General features: G+C 42.3%; 1 protein-coding gene across 6 annotated transcripts in view; it reads right to left on the reverse strand.

Moving 5' to 3' along the window:
* Window positions 1-19,600, reverse strand: part of RBM47 (RNA binding motif protein 47) — an 80,917-nt gene that overhangs the window by 12,492 nt on the left and 48,825 nt on the right. The window contains exon 1 of one of the 6 annotated variants that reach the window (XM_061379937.1): window positions 18,682-18,703. The exons of 4 other annotated variants lie outside the window; for them this stretch is intronic. The gene's annotated coding sequence lies outside the window, so the exon portion shown is untranslated. Of the gene's footprint in view, window positions 1-9,306; window positions 9,459-18,681; window positions 18,704-19,600 lie in introns of those variants that run through there. One more of the 6 variants, XM_061379935.1, reaches the window with a different exon arrangement.

Raw genomic sequence — 19,600 nt, forward strand, 5'->3', positions numbered from 1 at the left:
TGTATATCTCTGATTCAAATGTTCCCCCTTTGTAACGTGTCACAGTCAGATACTATAATTTTTGATTATTTGACATAATTAAAAAAATAATGAGGCAGAGAAAAACATCTGCATTTTTCACTTGACAGTTTATTCCTGAAAATGGAACTTCACCTTTCCCTGAATGAAAACAAACTTGTTACTTGAGCACTTTACTGTGTAATAATCATTACCTTTATTGGGGCTGTCTGTTGGCAAGTGCATTACTTATTGCCCCAGGTTTGGGTAAGTTTATAAATGAGCCATTACAATTTGGTTTAGGTCAGCTTACACAATAGAAGACTCTGTATTCTGTTATCTGCACAGCACAGTCACTGGGGCTATAGTCTAGAAACCTACAGATCAGCAAAAGGACTGTGGAGAAAGCAGAGATGGAACAAAGCCTCCCCTGCCCACCAGAAACCAGCTTGTAATTCCGTGGCCATCCGGGAACTGGCATGCTCTCCAGCACCTTGCATTGCACCAGAAGGACAATTTCTAGTATCGAAAGTTGTACTTAAGTGCTGATGGCCACCTTTGCTGCAAACACTACCATGCACCATTTGTGACAGTGAATTTGTGAACCTAAAATACATTAATCCCTATGTAATTTACTGGGAATCAAGATTCATGATCAAATGTATTTAGTTGGGGGTTTTTTGAACAGCTCCATAAAGCTGGATTTAAGATTGTACTACCTAAGACAATTATAGAGCCCATGTAGTCCTACTTGAGGTAGCTAAATGCACACTTCAACAACATTCATTGCCACATGACACAACCAATACCTTAACAAAGTTTAGATATCATCTACTTTGATGAGAAAAAATGTAGGCATATCTGGAGTGAGTGCCTTCTCCTCCTATTGCTTTTGCCTTACAAAACAGGTTGCCAACACAGCCTAACCTTGTAATGTCTAAAAGTAAGCACTCTCCAGAATTTCAAAAATACTTATTTCCAGAGTGTTCAACCCTACTCTGTGGACACTTTTAGTCTGTGGTAAAGTGGTCATGAAAACTTGCTACCATGTGCTGTGGGTGTACACAAGGCATGAACTAATACTGCGGGTTTAGTGGCTTAATAAAGCCAGACTGATTTCAATACATCCACCAGGTGTGATTAATGCTAGAAGAGTAAAAAATTTAAGCTATATTAAAATGTACTGTCTTGTGAAATATAAGTGCTTGCTTTTTGGTTTATGAGGAGGAAGGTGCACCTGATCTCGATAACAAAGATTCATAGAAGAGAGAGACAAAAATATTAATTGCTAATGAGAAAAGTTGTGCTCTGAGACAGCCAAGTTTTGAATAGCTCATTATCAGGACTGGAACAAGAATGGCTTCTTTTCTTCTCAGAAAACAGTGAAGTCTTGATTGTCCAATGGCACATCAGACGGATCCTAGCATCTGCCAGCTTATCAGGATCCAGGATTGTGAGCCCTCGGTTCAGCATCTCTGCTCCAAGGCCTCTCCCTCGTGCGGGTGAACTCTCACATGTAGACATTTCACTGAAACCGTTCGCATTTCACTTTCGCTTGCTCACAAAACTCCTTCCCTGTTGCCAGTCTGGCAGGTGTAAATAATCCTTACCCTAAACGTTAATTACCTTCTTTTTAACCTCTTTTTGCACATCACAGCTCATAATATTAAATGGAAAACTTACTGTGTTGGCAAGTGACTGACCTAAAGCATACTGTGAGTGGATTGATTACCTGAGGCAGGTCTTTTATTACACAGAAACACCACACCTTGTTTAACAGCAACACAGGGCCAAATTCAAATGTCCCTTGTGCCACAGCAAGGGTAGCTCAGGGCCCTGGTGAGAAAGTGATGCTCACAGTCCATATAACTGGACTCGGGCTTATCCCTGTCTTGTCCAGCATTGTGCAGTGCCCTGTGAAGTTACGCATCACCTGCTCCTCTGTTGATCCTGGTGTGGTAATACAGGCTTGTACAAACATGGGGACACAGCCAGTGTCCTTGTGGCAGCAACCACGTGTCCACCCCACTCACGTGCTCCTATAAAACAGGGCTGTTTATGTTTGTACTTAATTCATCCCTCCAGTTTTGTGTTACATAGATTTAGTGGCATCATGTGTCCTTCTGAGGGTGACACAGCCACCTGTAGGCACATAGCATAGGGACAGGTGCCAGTACCACGGCAGGCAGCAGCAGAGCCCAGGGTGATACTACACTGCTTGCTCTGTGATAACCACGGTAGGAGGGGATGGGGACGGCCATGTCCCACCTGCAGATCCTGGACCATACACACTCCTGCTGAGCTGACACCACAGGCCCTCACAGAAACCACACAGCTACCTGCTTGCTTCAAGAAACCACCATGGTTTTGCATTTTAAGCAACAGCAGCTGCAGAGGGGAGGTCAAACACTGAAATTTTAATTAAATAGACTCTCTTGACAGCTACTGGTTTAAATGTGACTGTCCTAGGCTTTTAGCTGTAATAGTAAGGGCAAATGGTAACCCTGCTGCTGACATTGAGCAGCAGATCTGGCAGCATGGCTGCCACTGAAGCGCTTTATTTTTAAAAGCTGTCTGTTTTCTCCTGGCAACTTTAGATACATAAAATGTATGTAACAACAGCAGCTTACTAAGAACAGCTGCATAACTTCATCACAGACATCACATAGCCACAGCAACGCTCTTGCTGAAACCCCAGTTTGTCTGTTTACAGATCTATTGGCTGAACAAGAAAATGCAGGGGCCTCCTCAATTCAAAATAAGGTAATGTCTTGAGCATTGCTTCAAGTGCAGTAAGTTACCCCTCTTTTAAAAATAACTACAGTATCATTATACATCAATTTTCTTGGCAAGACTGTCTCTCCTTTCCTAATCTTTATTTTCATAAATGACCTGAGCAAAGCTGGTATTATTGAGGCTGTTACTAAAGCTGGACCCGCAAGCCCTTGCTGCCATCCCATGTGCTTCACTCTGTTTGCAGTCAGCTTAGGAGACATTCTGCTGGAAGCAGTATCCATGCTGCTTCTCCATGCACAAGCTCCTCTCCGTGCACAGTGAGGACAGAGGCCAGGAAAGAAGCAGGTGCCATGAAAAAAGGGGCCAATCTTTGGTGAAAAATCCTTGTAAAGACTTCGTCTGACTCCAAATTAATTTGTTTTTAAAGTATCAAAGGCTAGTCCTCAGTGTAGTTTTCAACAGGAGCTGGATCACAGCTTGGTTCCCTATCTGCTGTCACTAATGAAATGCAAACACCTCAAGTTGAAACTTGTGGTGGGTCAATGTAAGAGACTGCAGCACCTTCAGCATGGCTTTTTGGCTAAGAACCTTTTCTGAAAGTCCTGCATACAGGAAAGGGAAAGTTACAAGCAATCACAGAAATAACAGAATCACAGAATGGTTTAGGTTGGAAGGGACCTCTGGAGATCACCCAGTCCAACCCCCTGCTAAGGCAAGGCCACCTACAGCAGGTCACACAGGAAAATGTCCAGGGGAGTTTGACTGTCTCCAGAGAGGGAGACTCCATGACCCTCATGGGCAGCCTGTTCTAGTGCTCTGTAGTTTAGTTTATGGCCATTGCTCCTTGTCCTGTTGTTGGGCACCATGAAAAGAGTCTGGCACAGTCCTCTTGGCACCCACCTTTGAGATATTTATAGGCATTTATGATGCCTATAAATATAAATACAAATTATGATAATAAACCCTCTCAGTCTTCTCTTCTTTAGACTAAGTAGGCTTAGCTCCTGTTTGATGATGTCTTCATACTTTTAATAAAAGAAGAAATACCTGAGGCCAACAGGCTATGACAATGCCTGCAGTGTGTCAGACACCTTGCTTTACCTGCAGCTGAACTGGGTGAAGAAGTTGCCCCATGCTGGACTAAAAGCTTTGAAAAGGTAGATTTTCTTAATTTAGACCTTTTTTGGCAAAACTCTGGAGAAAGCACTGAACTGCGGAGCAGACCTAAAGGGACGGGAACATTGGCTTGATGAGTAGCTTGGGAGGGTAATCTCATTGATCAGATCAGCACTAGCTGTTGACAGCAATATGTCTGTCTGCTGTGCCAGCTATCCTGATGTCAGCATCACTAAAACATTGCATATTCTCTTCATCATGTGTGTTCCTGTATTAAGGCAATTGAACTTGTCCATCCCCAGCTAGGGAGTCACCTGGGAGAAACCTTTTGGCTCAGGTGCAGCATGGGACTCAGGGACATGCACTTGCAGCAGCACTTGCTGCACCACATCATTTTCCCTGTATGTTCAGGTATGAACATGTACAGAAGTGGCTCTCTGCCCACTAGAAGTACTGTATTTAAATGTAGAGAGAAGCAGTGTAAAGTGACTAAGGGGTAGGATAAGACTGACCTACCAAATCACCAGACTAGCTGCTGAAATTCCCACTTCTGCTAATGGCGACAATTGGCATCCTAACCTGCGGCCTATCATCAGGGGTCTGGGCACTGATTTCAGTGGAAGATTTCATATTTCAAGCTTAACTTCAATTTTATTCTGGTCAGTTAGCCATGTTCCCCTTTTGTGGGCCAAGTTAATAGTCTGGGCCTGAAAAGCATTTTTTTGGGTGGAGCTACTGCAGGGGGGAATCCGTGTATGCTTCTCAGATGCTTACATTTATTCTAGAGTGGCATAAGCATGTAAAAAATAGTTGTTTCCATTTAAAACGCTGAAAATTGTTGGCTTCATCTTCTGTTTATGTTCTCTTCAAAGAAGAAATATAAAGAAACAGAAAATTAAGGGTGATATTCCAAGAATACTCAATATCTAGCATTACTCCCCCTGACATCACTTACAAGATTCTAATGACTTAAATAGCGATACAGTTTAGACAGTGATGAGCACTATTGAAAATACTGTATTAAAAGACTTTCAGGTCTGGTTATGTCCTCCAGGCACCAATCAAAAGTAATGTATTTCACTTAAAACCTGTGAAAAAATTACTATATTACTTCTTGCTCCTGTTTAGGAGGAAAACTCCTGAAATCAGTCTGTAAATTAACATCATGGAATTTTTGAGGTTAAAACTCGAATGCTAATCAGATAATTGAACTTCAAATTTGTGCAGTCAACAGCTGGCTACAATTTCAGACAGGATTTGAAGGTTAAATCAGCTGAAATTATGATTCCTCTACAAAATAAAGCCACCTTGTACTGTGCAAACTTCCGGCCTATTCTATTATCAACCTTCTCTGCACCCTTCTAAGGTCCATATTTAATTTGGACTGTAATTCTGCAAAGGCTGTCAAAAGTTCCACTTGCATTACTAGTTAGCACTATCCATGCCCAGCAGTGAATGTTCCCAGGATGGAGGTCCCTCAACAACCTAACCTTCTGCCCTGGAAACTGCAAAAGTAGTATTCAGTGGGGTATCAATGATAATATCTCAAATAATACAGTGAGAAGACTTTCCTGAGCATAGCACTTCTTGCCATTGTGTTTTGATGATCAGAAGTTAAAAATCTGTTCACGCATACGTGGCTTTCCCATGGCAAAAATGAAGCTATGCTGATGAAAAGCTGTTGATGTGCCAAAGCACTGCCACTACCTAGAGCATTCTACCAACATAGTCAATATTTTTGCTAATTCTGCAATGTGAATTCTGTCAATGCAATGTCTGTTTCTTGAGTGTTTTTATGCTACTGCAGTGTCAAACCAGACATTTCAGCTTAAATCACTTCTGAAGGAAGTTTAGGTAAGCAAAACCCTGTCTCCTCCCTTACTTTATAATGCACTTGGTTGCAAGTCATTCAGAACTTTGTCCCAACAAGTTGCGTAACCTGTGTGTTATACTGTTTGCCCCAGTTCCATCTTTTACCCAGTCAACTCAAAATAACTGTATAACTCTCAGATATTTTGATAGGACCAATTGCTGGCTCAGTCTGAAGTTATTATCCTGCAAGATATTGAACTCACATGTTAAGGAAAGATGAGAAGATGAGAGATGGGTTGTGTAATTGCTCTTATCAGCTTTCCAAATCAGGTAACAACACAACCTTCCCCTTCTCCCCACATTCCCATATTTCAATCTAGTCAACAAAGTCTATTATTACCATGGCCAGACAGGAAAATGTGTGAGACAAAGTGCAATGTAGTCACTTGGTATGTAACAAGCCTGTCCTATTCTGGGCGAGCTGTACTTGATGGTGTAGTTTTTGCAGCATATGTTTACCAGAAATGCAGTTAAACAATGTTCACTGCAGAGAAGCTGATACAGATAAGTGTGTCTTCCTCATTAACTGTCTGCTTTTAAAAGCATTTTTACCAAGTAAGTAAGAAGTGTTTCATTCAATATGGACTATGAGCTTGCACCTTTTTCCATAAGACAGGAAAAACTATCTTCTGCAACTGAAAAACAAACCCACAGTTAGACTCATCTGTTAATTATTACACCAGAAAGATAAGGCATTCACCTATTTCACTTCTTGACTCTCTCTGAAGGAGAATCTTATATATGAACACAGTATTTTAATTTAATCATCGAAAATGTTTAGTGAAAGCTTCGCTGAACTGTGGAGTAGCAATATGCATGCATGTGCTTGTGATTTTTTCTTTGTGATTGTAAGGCAGAACACTATCTGTCTGTCTGTCTATGTAAACATTACAGTAGCATGTTCCCCTCTAGAGTGCAACCAAGAGTACCTAAAAAAGTTCATAAAGTACAGTTCCCTCTTCAGTCTTTCTGATCTAACTTTTTTAGCTAACTGTTTCGGAGATCCAAAGAGAAATGTAACACATCCTGCCTGTTCATACAAAGTCTACTCAGTCAATTTTATAACTATAGAAATAGCTTCAGATTTTCAGTTCACCCTAATCTTATGCACTATTTTTATTGCAACAGTCTCAGTTTTGTGTGCCCCACGTGAACACTGCAACTACAAGGGGCCCAACCTGCAACCCTGCTTTCAGCAGGAGGTAGAGATCTCAGGGAAACCTGAAAGTGGCCCCACGTGTTCCCTCCCCCTCAGGTCACAGAAATGAAAATCAGCATAAGGCAAACCACAGTTGGGATGTGAATGTTCACTGCACATTAAACTCAAAGCATTTGGCTTAGTCAGTGGCTGGGTGATTTGGGTTTTTTTTTCCCTTTGTGCACTGACATTTGACCCCTTTTATAATATGCACCTTGCACCACTGAAACCCAGTTAGTTACTTATTAAACTCAGGTACCAATGGCTGACTTGTACATGTCACGCTTTTAACTGCCTGGCGTTGCCTGTGCAAGAAGGAGAGGGGGGTGAAAGGCAGTTGTCTTTGCTGTGAAATTCTGTCATATCGGCAGAAAGGAGCTGCAAAGTGCAGCAATTTGTACCTGACCTCTGATCTAAGAAGTTTGTACAAACCTTTGAACCTCAGATTGAAATTGAGAAACAACGTTTACAAGTACAAGGAAGAGATTTCCAGTACTCGTTACCTGTGTCCAGGGTTAATATTATAAATTAAAAAGAAAAAAAAAAAGTTTAACCAAGGCAGGGACTTTCTCAGGAGGCACCATTCCTGTGCTGGGTTAATTCAAGACAATTGAAGTTTACTGTAATTACACCTCGGTTAGAAATACCTAGGGTTTAGAAATGAAATTTCTGTATGCTTCAGAAAAGGAGTGGGATTTGAGACAGATGTCATTTGAAATTCACTTTTTGTTGACCTTAACTAGGGTATTTTTTTCCTAAATGAAAAGCTGATGAAAGAAGACAAGCAACATTTGATTCAATATAATTTCTTCAGCAAAGAATGGAGCTGAAATGCAGAACTGAATAGAAATCATTAAAGAGGGTAACAAAATGGCTCCTCCTTTGTTAACTTTATTTTTATCCTACACATTATCTAATCTCAGTTATACAGTGGGGAGCTATATGAGAAACCCATGGAAAAATAATCAAACCAACAACATTACAACAAGCTCCTGACAGGCAGTCATATGGCCTTGTCTTGATGAGCAGAAAGGACATGTTTTGAAGTTCTGTCAGATTAACCATCTTAATGTAATTAAAAACCTCTCTTGACTCTTTCAGACACTGGCAAGGTCTTTGGTTCGACATAATCAGCTAACAGCAGCATGCGCCACTGTGGACTGTTGAGTGTGAAGGCCTTCAGAGATCAGCTGCAATAATATGACTGAAAAAGGTGCCCTTTCTGCAACCCAGTCTGTCAGGCCATGGAGCATTGCAAGGGATGGCAGCAATGTTTTGCTGTGACATCCCTCACATGCTCTGAGCAATGGCTGTCATCCATGTCAAGCTTGGGTGTGCAAAGGGTGAAGGAGCACTTTACACACACATTTTGGTGCATGGCGTCAATCCCACCTAGCTCAGAACAAGACACAACTATGACAACTGCTGAGTATGCTCCACACGTGAATGAATAATTTCATCATTGATTTTAATCGATTTTAATCACAGAATCACACAGAATCACAGAATTGTTAGGGTTGGGAGGGACCTCTGGGGCTCATCTTGTCCAACAATTGAACCTTACTCACAACAACTACATTCCTTTTCTTTAAAAATAAAAAAGGTTTTAGATTCAACTGATTTTGTCCAGGTTGAAGTTTAAACTTCACTATTATTATCAGCACTGACCCCAATGAAGCAACAAACGAACAAATAAATAAGGGTGAACAGATTAATGTCATGTGTCCTATGTCAAGCCTTAAATGTTTCACATGCTGCTTAAGCAGAATATAAACAGAATAATATCAGAACTTGATTTTCTTAAAATGCTATCAAATTTGCTATATGTAGATGAGTTATATAGATTCATTTGTATTAATAATACTTGAATATATACCCTGCCTGCTCAACCTTTCTAGCCACTTTCAGTCTGTACCTAAAGCTGATAACCCACTTGTAAAGCATGATTTTATGTTAATTTCTTGAAAAAGCAGAACAAAATATGAGGAAGCACAAACAAATGATGGCAGAGACAGACCGATTGAAAACATAATGTCAGACGATTGAAAATGGCTACCTTTCACTTCATTAATTTAACACAGTAGAAAAAATATCTCAGAGACACCCGTTTATTTGTTTTCCTCTGTCTAAAATATCAGTCATTTAGTTTTCACTGTTCTAACATTCACTTTACTATTTGCTATGCAAAGTCTTTTAGATATTCACATGTTGAGCTTATAGTTCAAGCTTAAAAGCAATTGCTTCCTTCTCAAACGACTCTTTAGGACCCTCTAAAGAACGGCAAAACCTGAACTCGAAACCTAGACAATGACATTCTTTTGGTCTCAAATCCCTGATAAATGAAAATCAGATAAAAAACCCTAAAGAGCAAACAAGATTTCCCTTACCTCTCCGGTCCCACGATCGAAGTGCGACAGGTTAAGAGGACTCAAGCCTTTACCTGAGCAACCTTTCTTCCTAATGGCAAGAGCCGTGTAACCTGGTTATACAGTTTATGCATCTCTTTATTGGCCAGCGAGCGTTAGCCATTTAAATTCCTTGGGAGTCATTTGTTAAGGGCTCTTAGGCTGAGGCTAAGTGGGTGGGACAGGAGGGAGAGGGGATGTTAGCACTGCCAGACGCAGAGAGCTCTCCAGAGCGGTTTGAAGATTAATAGAAAACCATCTGCAAGGAAGGGATCTTTGGAGGAGGGCTGGGTCCAGCCTTCAGGGGAGCGTAGGGAAGAGAAACCATGACATTTCTGCAGGAGGAGGAATCTGAAGAAGACGATTTCATTCAAAATTCAAAACTTGGAAAAAAGGGAGTGAAGCATGTACAAACAACTCCTTCCTAGCACAAGGCGTTGTGCAAATAGCTTGAGTTACTCACAACAGATAAGATAAGGGCATATTTTGCTTGACAGCATGAGGTTTTTTCAGGGATTTTTTTTTTCCTTTATATGCACCTGGATAAATTATTTCAGGTTGTGCTGAATCAATTTACCTTTGGTTGTAAGAAAAAGAATGGTCTGCAGCTTTTGCAGTTAGAGGTAGGTTTACCGATCTCATCAGTGATAGGATGGTAGGAATAACTCAGCCTGTGCCATGTACCCGGCATGCACGGTTCCAGCAGCAAACACGGAAACTCAAACGTGTTTGCTTGAAAATAAAAAAAGAGCCTGGTGCAGAAGTAAAAACACAGGGGTGGTAAAACATGATTCATGACAGCAGAAATGGTCTGTACATAACAACGGAGCATTAGGCCCTGGGAGCACTTAGGCAAAGCAAACAACACACCTACTCGAGCAGCCAAGAGGAGGAACTGTACTGAAACACTCTCTGGATGATGGATTTGCCTGACTGGAGAGCAATGTGCATGACCAGCCGGAGGGAGAAGAGGGAGCAGGGCATGCCTTGAGAGACAGCTCACTTCTGGGAAAGGAGAAGGTGAAAAGCAAACATCATATTGCAGAAGCAAAACAACTACAGCTTTTAGTCCTTTCCTAGTTGTTTTGGGGTTTGTACTTGTTTGTTGTTTTTTTTCTGTTTGTTTGTTTCTTTTTTTTGCTGACAATAAACCTTCCTATATTCTTTCTCATTTTTCCAAAAAGTAAATTTTGGTCCAAATCTGTGGCCAAGCAGCACATAGGCATCAACTCAGGGCATCCTTGTGTGAAAGGAGAAGTGTCTTAACCTTTCAATGGCAAACTGTGCATGGGGGTGGATTCTTCAGGGGAAACAATGTCAACTTGTATCAGATGACCCTACATAATAATTTGTTCTTACCCACTGTGTGCTTTAATCTGGGCATATAAAACTTAAAGATATCCCTGTACTGCAGAGTCAGAGGCTGGACAATAGAGAAGAGGGGTAAGAGAGTCAATGTGTGTGGAGATAAGAGCTCTAAAACTAGAAGGCTCCAAGTGAGAGTCAGAAATGTGGAAGATGGTAAAGACTGGCAAAATAAGCATCCTTATGGTGGTTTCTGAGAGTGAACAGGAAGTTTACCTGTTCTACTTATACTGCAAACCCGAAGGGTGCCTGCAACTGGCTTTTTATACTTGTTTATCCACAGTACTGTGGCCACAATGTGTTAGGCACTGTACAAACACACCTGCAGCCCGGATCCTGGTCCCAGAATGCCTGTAGCCCAAGTCTACTGTGCAAGCCTTTCATCTTCAGAACTCGTCTCTGCAAATGTTAACTCATTAGCTACAACAGCTGCAGTTGTCTTCTTACCTGCAGAGAAGGCAACTGCTGTGCAGGGAGGGAAACTGTAGCATGGAAATCTAGTGGTTTGCCCAAGACTATGCAAGGAATCAGTCTCAAATCTGTGGATAAAATCTACGAGGTTCTGCCGAAATCACATTTATGCCTAAATCCCACTGATCTGTACACAGGGAAGAGAGTATAAAATATTCCGCTAGTATAAGCTGACAAAATTCCCACCCACCAGCTTAACTGATTTTTTAGTCAGTATCATGCTCTTTATTTTTTCCTGTTGGAAAACAAATCAAACTTTTAACCATAAGCATTGTAAAGTGAATCCTATGAGCTACAACTGTGCATGTTCTTGAATACACAGAGAAGACTATTCTGGTGTAAGTGGAATGAAAAAGTGCGAATGCTAGTGAGCACACAGGCTCATTTTTAGAAGGCTCTTCAATACAGCATGTTAATTAGGATCACGTAGAGAGGCTGTTCAAACCCTTGACCTTTGTTTTATACTTTCACTTTTAGTTACAGCTTGTTATTAGTTTCCAAGTTACACTCCCATTACAGTATAAAGCAATGAACATCAGCAGTTGAAGCTGCTGCAGGGTATTCCAAGGTGTTAGTATGGTCAACATGAGAATTTGAAAAAACACTATTTTTCCTGCAGGCTGTGTGTTTATAGGGAACTTCAGAAAATTGGACAGAATTCTGCAAGTGTGTCCCCCAGCTTTCCCTGACGTTGGACACCTACTTCCCTTAGGCTTCAAGCACACCACGTTCGTGACAATTATATGACTTTTTATATGTCTCTTTATGATGACTGTCATCCTTACAGGAGCATATCTAAGGCAGAGTGCAAAAGTGCTAAGGGCAGAGCCATCTAAGCAGCAAGGAAGATGGATTCTGTACACACATGTGCTCCTCTCCTAATACAGCATCCACTGCTCTGGCGTAGAGGATATAAACACGTCTTCTCCTAACGTACAGCTTGACTACAATGATAATGAAGTGTCACCTTCTGTTACAATAATACCACAAATATTTAGTTGGCTCCTATTTTTGACGACTGACAGCTAAGCAGAGGCCAAATCCTAAGAGCTGTGAAAGGGAACAATGCAGAGAAGAGTCCATTCAGACCAGTTCATGCCTGTGTTTCCCACAGACCTTCCATTTCCTTTTATTTTTTCTGTAGTGAGATTACATGTGAAAGGTTTTTCCTAAATAATCATTCTACTGAATACAGTGATAGAAAAGGCTGGAAATTTGAGGGGAAATATTGAGAAATACTAAAATGCCTGTCTGATGGGGACCTTCTCCCTGACTGAGAAAGGAGACGGTGAGCTTCTCCTTGGCTGTGTTTGTTCTAGAAGCAGACACACAGTCTGACCTCTGCTGATTGGGTGCACTGGGCTTCTTGATGCAATCACATGCAGTAACAAAGCATTGGATCTGCTTTCTGAGATTTTTAGAAAGATCAGCCCCAAATGCTTTGGGAGATCTAAAGGCTGCCCACGGGTTCAGCATTTTACTGGGGTAGGGTCATTATCTGGGTAAGAGTGAGGATTTTTCATGGTCATGGTAAGAAATAGGCTTTCAGGATATATTTCAGGGTGGCAGCTTAGCATCGTATCAGGCACATGAGCAAGAAAAAGGAGAAGGGAAAGTAAGAAGTGAGTGATGGGTTGGCTTTTATAGTTATTTTTGTCTGCAAAAACTACTGAGAGACGGTAGGAGAATGAGAAGGGAATGTGCAAAGTAAAATTTTTCATTGAAAGGATGCATGAATTTAAGAGTGACCTGCAAGGTCTCTAATCTCAGCCTCAGAAAATCTTCATGGTTTGTCCGTATATTCACGCATAAGCCTGTCCTCAGCCAAAATGCAGTCACGAAAAATAGGATCTCATATTGTAACAGGGAGCCCTTTCTTTCTTTTATTTCTTTCCCTTCTCTTTTTAACAAAACCACTTTGTGTTTGGTGAAACAGGTTCCCACATGTTTGTAGAACAATTTCATTGCCTATTCGAATGTTTTAAGGGACAACACCACTTTATTTAAACGAATAACATGTTATTTTATACCCGTTATTACACAATGTGAGTTAATAAAGCACAGTTTGTCATTTCCTGACTTTCTTAAGATACTGCAGACCAAAACCTGGGGGCATCCATCAGAGAACTCACAGTCTGTAACAGGTAGCATAACAGTTCTGGATTTTTTTTCAGTGGATAGCAAAGAACAAACACATGTAATTGTGTGTCTCAAAATAGATTCACTGTACCATCTCAAGAGATTTTCAGAAGTATTCAGGTAGACACTTCGAGACAACAGCTTTCAAGTACTCTCACACCAAAGCCGTTTCAATGCATAACCTACGTCAGTGCTCTGACCTTTCTTTATCTTGCCACATCAGAGAGGATTCCCAGTAAACACCCTTGCAAAGGTGGATTCCCCTTCTGCTTTGCCAGCCCTAGGCACATGCTTCATCCCAGCATAGAGATAACAAATTCACAGCCCAGAAGGTGAAATTCCACTACGGGGAAATTTGGCCAAGGACACGTTGGGCTTTCCCCTTCTGTTTTTTTAAACTTAGGCTTCTCTGGTTCATGGGCAGTGAGAGTTGCCCCGATAACCTGAACAGTCACTAGACAAAGATACTGTTTTATTTTCATCAAACACTTGAATTATCATTCTTCAATAAAAATCAGCACAGAGGATCACCCTGGTGAGTAGGCTGTTTTCCCATGTGTGGTTCTGTGCTTTCATTTAAACCTTAAAGCAGGTTTTAGGTTCCAAAATGTAAGAAGACAGATACTGAATAACCCCATGGAGTGCAATAGATTTTAATTAGCACATAAAAGAAGAAGGAAATCAGAAAAACCCAAAGATTTTTTATGTAGCTACAGCCATTACATTTCTGTGGCATGTTTGCTTTCAGTCAAAATGAATACAGGGTGGGTTCTGGACAGACATATCCACAAGGGAGGTTAATATGATGATTGTTCCTCAGCCCCTGGGCAAATAAAACACTCTAAGGGGAAAAGGTTTGGCCCTCACTATCCTGATGTGGCTGCTCAAGACCAGTGTTCCACATCACAGTCTCATAGACACGTTAAACCGGTGCTGCCAACATCAGGTCCTGCTCTATCCTTCCCACAGTCATCACTTGTGCTGCCATGAGCATTTGTGCAGCTGCACCATGCACACATGCCACCTGAACACCTGCATGAGCTGCACCATGCACACATGCCACCTGAACACCTGCATGGGCAGAAGGGAAGGAGAAGATGGGACTGGTCCTTCTGCCAGCGTTGCTGCCTTAAAGCATTTGTCAAATCAGCAGCATTGAGCTAACCCATGGGAAAGCAAGGATAAATTTCCTTTGAAGCCTGCTAAATCTAGTGCCACAGCACAGCTCCTGCTCTAGACAAGCTGATGAGATTTCACAATGGTAGGTAAGAGCCTTTCTGTAACACCAAGGAGCTTAGCGAAGCATCCAGAGAGATCAGAGGGTACAATACCAAATTATTACTCTATAAGTTTATATAAGTTTTACAGCCAGTGAATCTTACTGCTGCATGTACAAGAGGCTGAAGGTACTGGAAGAATCAAGGAGGGAGGTACAGCCTGTAGTGTGACCTCCATGGGTCACTGAAAGGCACCCAGTGGCCACCTCCTGTGGCTAGCAAGGATATCCAACCAGCACAAGCCAAGCATGTGCCAACCAATTCTGGTAATTAAAAGTTTTCCAGCAAATAACATTCTCACTTGTTTCCTCTAGGGCCTTTTTGCGAAGGAGAGCATCACAGGGGTTCATGATACATGTTCACAAGTGGGAAGATAAAAACCTTCATACTTACATTTACAGGAGGCTTCCAGAACCAAGGTATGAAAGTGAGCATGGTTAGCACACGTAATCCTCATTTCCTCTCTCTTCCAGAAATTGCTCTGCCCTTTTACAGGTCGCAGTAGAATATGATAATATTAAGTAAACAGCTTTTCCTCCAGCCAACAGGCTTCATCTCTGCTTAGGGCATAAGCTTTTCTATTTTAGCCTTTAATGTCTTACTGAAAATAAGACAGTAAGCATCACTTGGAAATCGTTTGCGAAAAGAAGTGATAGGTTAAGGGAACTGACTGTTACCTTCAGGAAGACAAATTTATTCTTCTGTCTCCCAGTAACGTGAAGGAAAAATTTAGACTAGAGGAGTCTGAATGAGCTGCAGAGGACTTTACTGTATCCATTAACTCAGGTGTCTCTTACATTTTATTGCACGGTCACAGCTTCCATGTCTCAGAACCCTGATTTATTGTCAGGACTAGACAAAGCAGTTTTTGATGGTCTTGGCAGAGTCTGAACTGCCATGCACAGAGAAGGCATCATTACCAAAGAAGTCTGTTTAAGCAGACCAAACTTTATGCCATCGTGTGCTGCCAGAGTACATGGGTCGGGACTTCACATGGTAAAAAGCTGCTGCGACTGAGTCACCTGTTGGTAGTGTGTGCTGCCACGGAGCAGGAGCAGGGTCACACCTCTTGGCCCATTCGCTGCCTTGCATGGTGCACTTTGTCCTCATGCCCAGCGTGGATTTGCCCATGCTGTCACATGCTCTTGCCTTACCTAACCTCAACCAGCGCTCCATTCCCCCTCCGTTCACAGTGTTTGCATCCCATCTGCTCCTTTCCACTGCTGATCTCTCTATGGGCAGGCAGGATTTGGGTTGCAAATCTGCCTTCAGCTGGGCTTTCTTCTCAGCAGCCAGCACAGCACCACCAGACATTATCTATAGCACAGGCAAGCCCTAGAGCTATGTCTATACTGAGCCACTTGCACGGTGCAGAAACACAAGTGTAACACAAGTGGTTCTTGGTATGAACTTTGCAACCCTGGGGTAAAACCACCTCCGTAACCAAATACAAATAGTAAAAGAGCACTTTCACCTCCACGACTGCACCTGGACCAGAGCCCACCGCTAGTGTGGGGCTCTTGGGCATCATCTCCCTTACTGCCAGAGCTGCCACAGGTCACCCCAAGGGGTAGAGCCAGCCTAAGGAAACTTGAAAGTGCTCAAGGGCTGTGTTAATGGGCAGCTCTCTCAGTAGTCACAGGAAGGTGATTTTTTTACAGGACTACACATCTGCTATAAGACACTTCTCTCAAAGAAAGACCTCAGAGTGCTGTTGACATAACTTACCTCTACAGATATTTCACAAGATAAACCAGACAAAGTGTCTGTGATATCAGTAACAGCTGAAACATTTAGGAATGAGGAGAATGGTCTGAATGGCTGTGATATTAAATCCTTTAGTTAAATTGCTCTTTCCCTTACTCAGTTAAAAAAAAGTTTCTACAGTGACCTAGGATCTGCTGCTCTTGAGCCACCAAAAACATGAGTAATGATTTGTCTCATTCAGAATGAACCTAAGCTTTACACTTCCTGCCTCTAGAAGAAGGTTCATATTTTCAGGAGGACATTTCCAAACTGACAGGAACCAAACCTTTAAGTTCAAACTCAGAAGCTGCATGAAAAGGGTCTGAGACAGGAAGCTCCTTCTACTTTGGCTAATGGAGGAGTTGGGGACACAAAATGAGCTCTTCTGGGCAGTGTCCACACTCTCAGCTCTGCCCTGTTTATCTCTCATGTTCCTGCTCTTCTGCAAGGTTGGATGCATGTAGACCCTGGAACTGCCCAGGGTAGGCACTGTGGGCAAGTCCACCTTGCTCTGAGGGGAAGGAGGAGACTTTGGTAAAGGATTGTCTGCTGTGCTGCCTCTGGGTGCAGGGAAGAGACCCCAGCACAGTGTAATTGTTAGCAGAGATGTAACTGATGTGAACTACTGTCCTCAGGTTTTGGGCATAAATAATGCTCACCATGCACCTGAGACCTTAGCTGTTTGCAAGGAAGCATCAGCAATTAAACAGGAAATTGCAGCTTGTCAGGGGGTTAACCAGGTGACAAATGACCACAACCCTGCACAGATACTCCCTTCTTTAAAAATCAAAACCAAACACAAACCCAAACAGTTAAAATCTTCACAGGAGCGTTAAAAGGTCAATGGCTTTGCCCTTCTCAAAAACATGCAAGGTAAACTCCTGAAAAAAGCACATTTAATTGATGGGAATACATACAGGTTGCGTTTAAAGGTAAGCACAATATCAAATATCCAGAGAAAAACCTTCTCCAGTCTCAGTGCATCTAAAATGGTTGAAATTTGTCATTTCTAGGGTTTTGTGCCATCTTCAGAGCACCACTGGAGGTAAGTAGAAACCTATGTTTAAGGATGTTTCCCTTCCTAATACATTGCTGGAGATTATTCTGAAAGAAAAAGGAAGACATTTTTGCACAGCTTGTCCCAGTCCTGCCCCATCTGATTCACCAGGACATGATTTAGCACAGACTCTCTGAATATGAAAACATACTGCTGTCTGGTACACAGATTAGTGTGGCAACAACCACGTTGTCACCTGTTCTTCACCTGTCCTTAGACCTGCAAATCTTGAGGTTTGAATTTTCTACCTGTAGAAGGAATTATTTGTTTGTATTTAGGGGTGAGTGAAGAGATGGTTGAAATTTTATTGTGTATGAGTTTATCTGAATGAAGCCAACTCACTCTTGGTGCCACATCATCGTGTTTGACATCAACAATGTTACATCAGGGGTTTAATTTGACTTTCTATATGTTTCATGGCATGAAACTGGTGGTACATATGAGACAGTGTGCCCCAGAAAAGACAAAGTCATCAGGTGGTGATGTTCCCTTGGTTTTGATCCTTGGCTTTGTAAAATGAAGCAAAATCTTTCTCTGAAGACAAGCCACAAGACTGATTGAAGAGTAGCAAGGCTATACTGAGATTTTAGACTGCTTTTCTTTGGTAACTTCAATTCTCTTGGGAACAATTATTGTTAAAAATGAAACCAAAGCGGATTAAAATTGCCTTGCACGTAATTTCCTAACTATACTGATGTTGGTAAGAGAAAAAATAAAGTAGTTCCTTTTGCAGTCACTAAGCTATGTCATTGCAGAGAAGAAAAAGTGTAGTATTTTGAGTTTGTGCGTTCACTCCCCAAAAGACCATTTTAAACATGTAAAAGGTTGCTTTTGGTCTGTTATTGATCACCTTGGAAGATCAAACACAATGTTAAAAGAGCAATTGCAAAGTACAGCATGCCATTTTTGGGGCATACTCTGTACACCTCCGCAGTGCAGGAGGACTCTTGCAACCTGGAAGAACCAGAGGTTCCACTCCAGTGACTGCACATTTCTAACAGAGATATTCACTTGTACTCAGATCACAGCCAGCTTCACAAAAGAAACAAACTTCCCACCTAAAGCATATGACAGTGTCTTGCATCTAGTGACTAGGAAAACAGATTTCTCTGAAACAAGGATTTTCCATAACCACCTCTTCTATGAACACTTAAAATGTGCTCTAGGGCATCTACTACTGCCCAGGAGGTGGAAACAGGTGCTCCACTGACCAGGCTCCCTCCAACACAGCCTTCATCCCTTCTGAATAGCATAGGAAATACAACCATGAGCATAATGCTGCCGCAGGTAATGGTTACTAACCTACAGGTTGCTCCTCAGCTGGCCAGCAGCAGCGGGCTAAGCCGTCTTGTGCCTGGTCACCGTCACTGTTGCGTCCCCAGCACCAGTCACTGCTTTGAGACCTCAGCCTGTCACTTCGTAGGTCACAGAGAAACAGCAGGACAGACCTTGTGGTTTCAGATGCTCTTCTACTGAAACTATCAAGGGAACCTAAATCATTACAACCCCTAATGCAACCTAATGCTGATTAAAGGGCACCTTACAAAAGGTTCCTCCCTGGGTACACTGTGATCGTGCTTTGCCAAGAGCAACCAGCTTCTCTCCTACTTCTGCTGGCCAAAGGTCAGCACTTTGAAGTGAACAAAGTCCAGCAGTAGCTCACAGTTAAATGGCTAAAACCACTCCAGCTTACCACTGGTGCTCCAGAACTAAATCTGTTGTAACACAAAAAGCTCCCACTGTAAAATTTGAAAGGGGAGGGAGTGCATTTCAGCACAGAAGACAAACGACATCTGCTGCTGTAACTTGTGCAAACAGGCAGTAAATAGACTCATTGTCTTTGCCTGGGAGTTCATTTCCCTGTTTGCATATCCTAGCACTTGTACACTCTTCCTGGTTCTCCTGAATGTGTGGTGTTCCCAGCCTGGTTTCCTAAAAATGGCCTCTCACCCCACCCCAGGCATACAAACTGAAGCAGTGTCCTTGTTCACTCCGTTCACCACTTGTGGACCTGCTGCCCAGCTGCAGCACGCAGCTGGAAGGGTGTCCCAGAGCCCACACAGCTTTAGGGAAGCCAGGGCTAACTCAGAGAGATTGAATTTGTGTGTGACTGAGGCAGGGCAGTTAGAGCCCAGCTTTTCCCCACCCTGCGAAGCAGCGCCAGCAGGGCTGCACAGCCTGTGGGTGAGGGCACCTGTGCCCCCAGCAGCCACCCCACCTG

This window comes from Neopsephotus bourkii, unplaced genomic scaffold (genome assembly GCF_033783945.1).
Source record: "Neopsephotus bourkii isolate Nb327-2 ecotype Australia unplaced genomic scaffold, CSIRO-AGI_Nbou_v1 NB_1780, whole genome shotgun sequence".
Taxonomy (NCBI): domain Eukaryota; kingdom Metazoa; phylum Chordata; class Aves; order Psittaciformes; family Psittacidae; genus Neopsephotus; species Neopsephotus bourkii.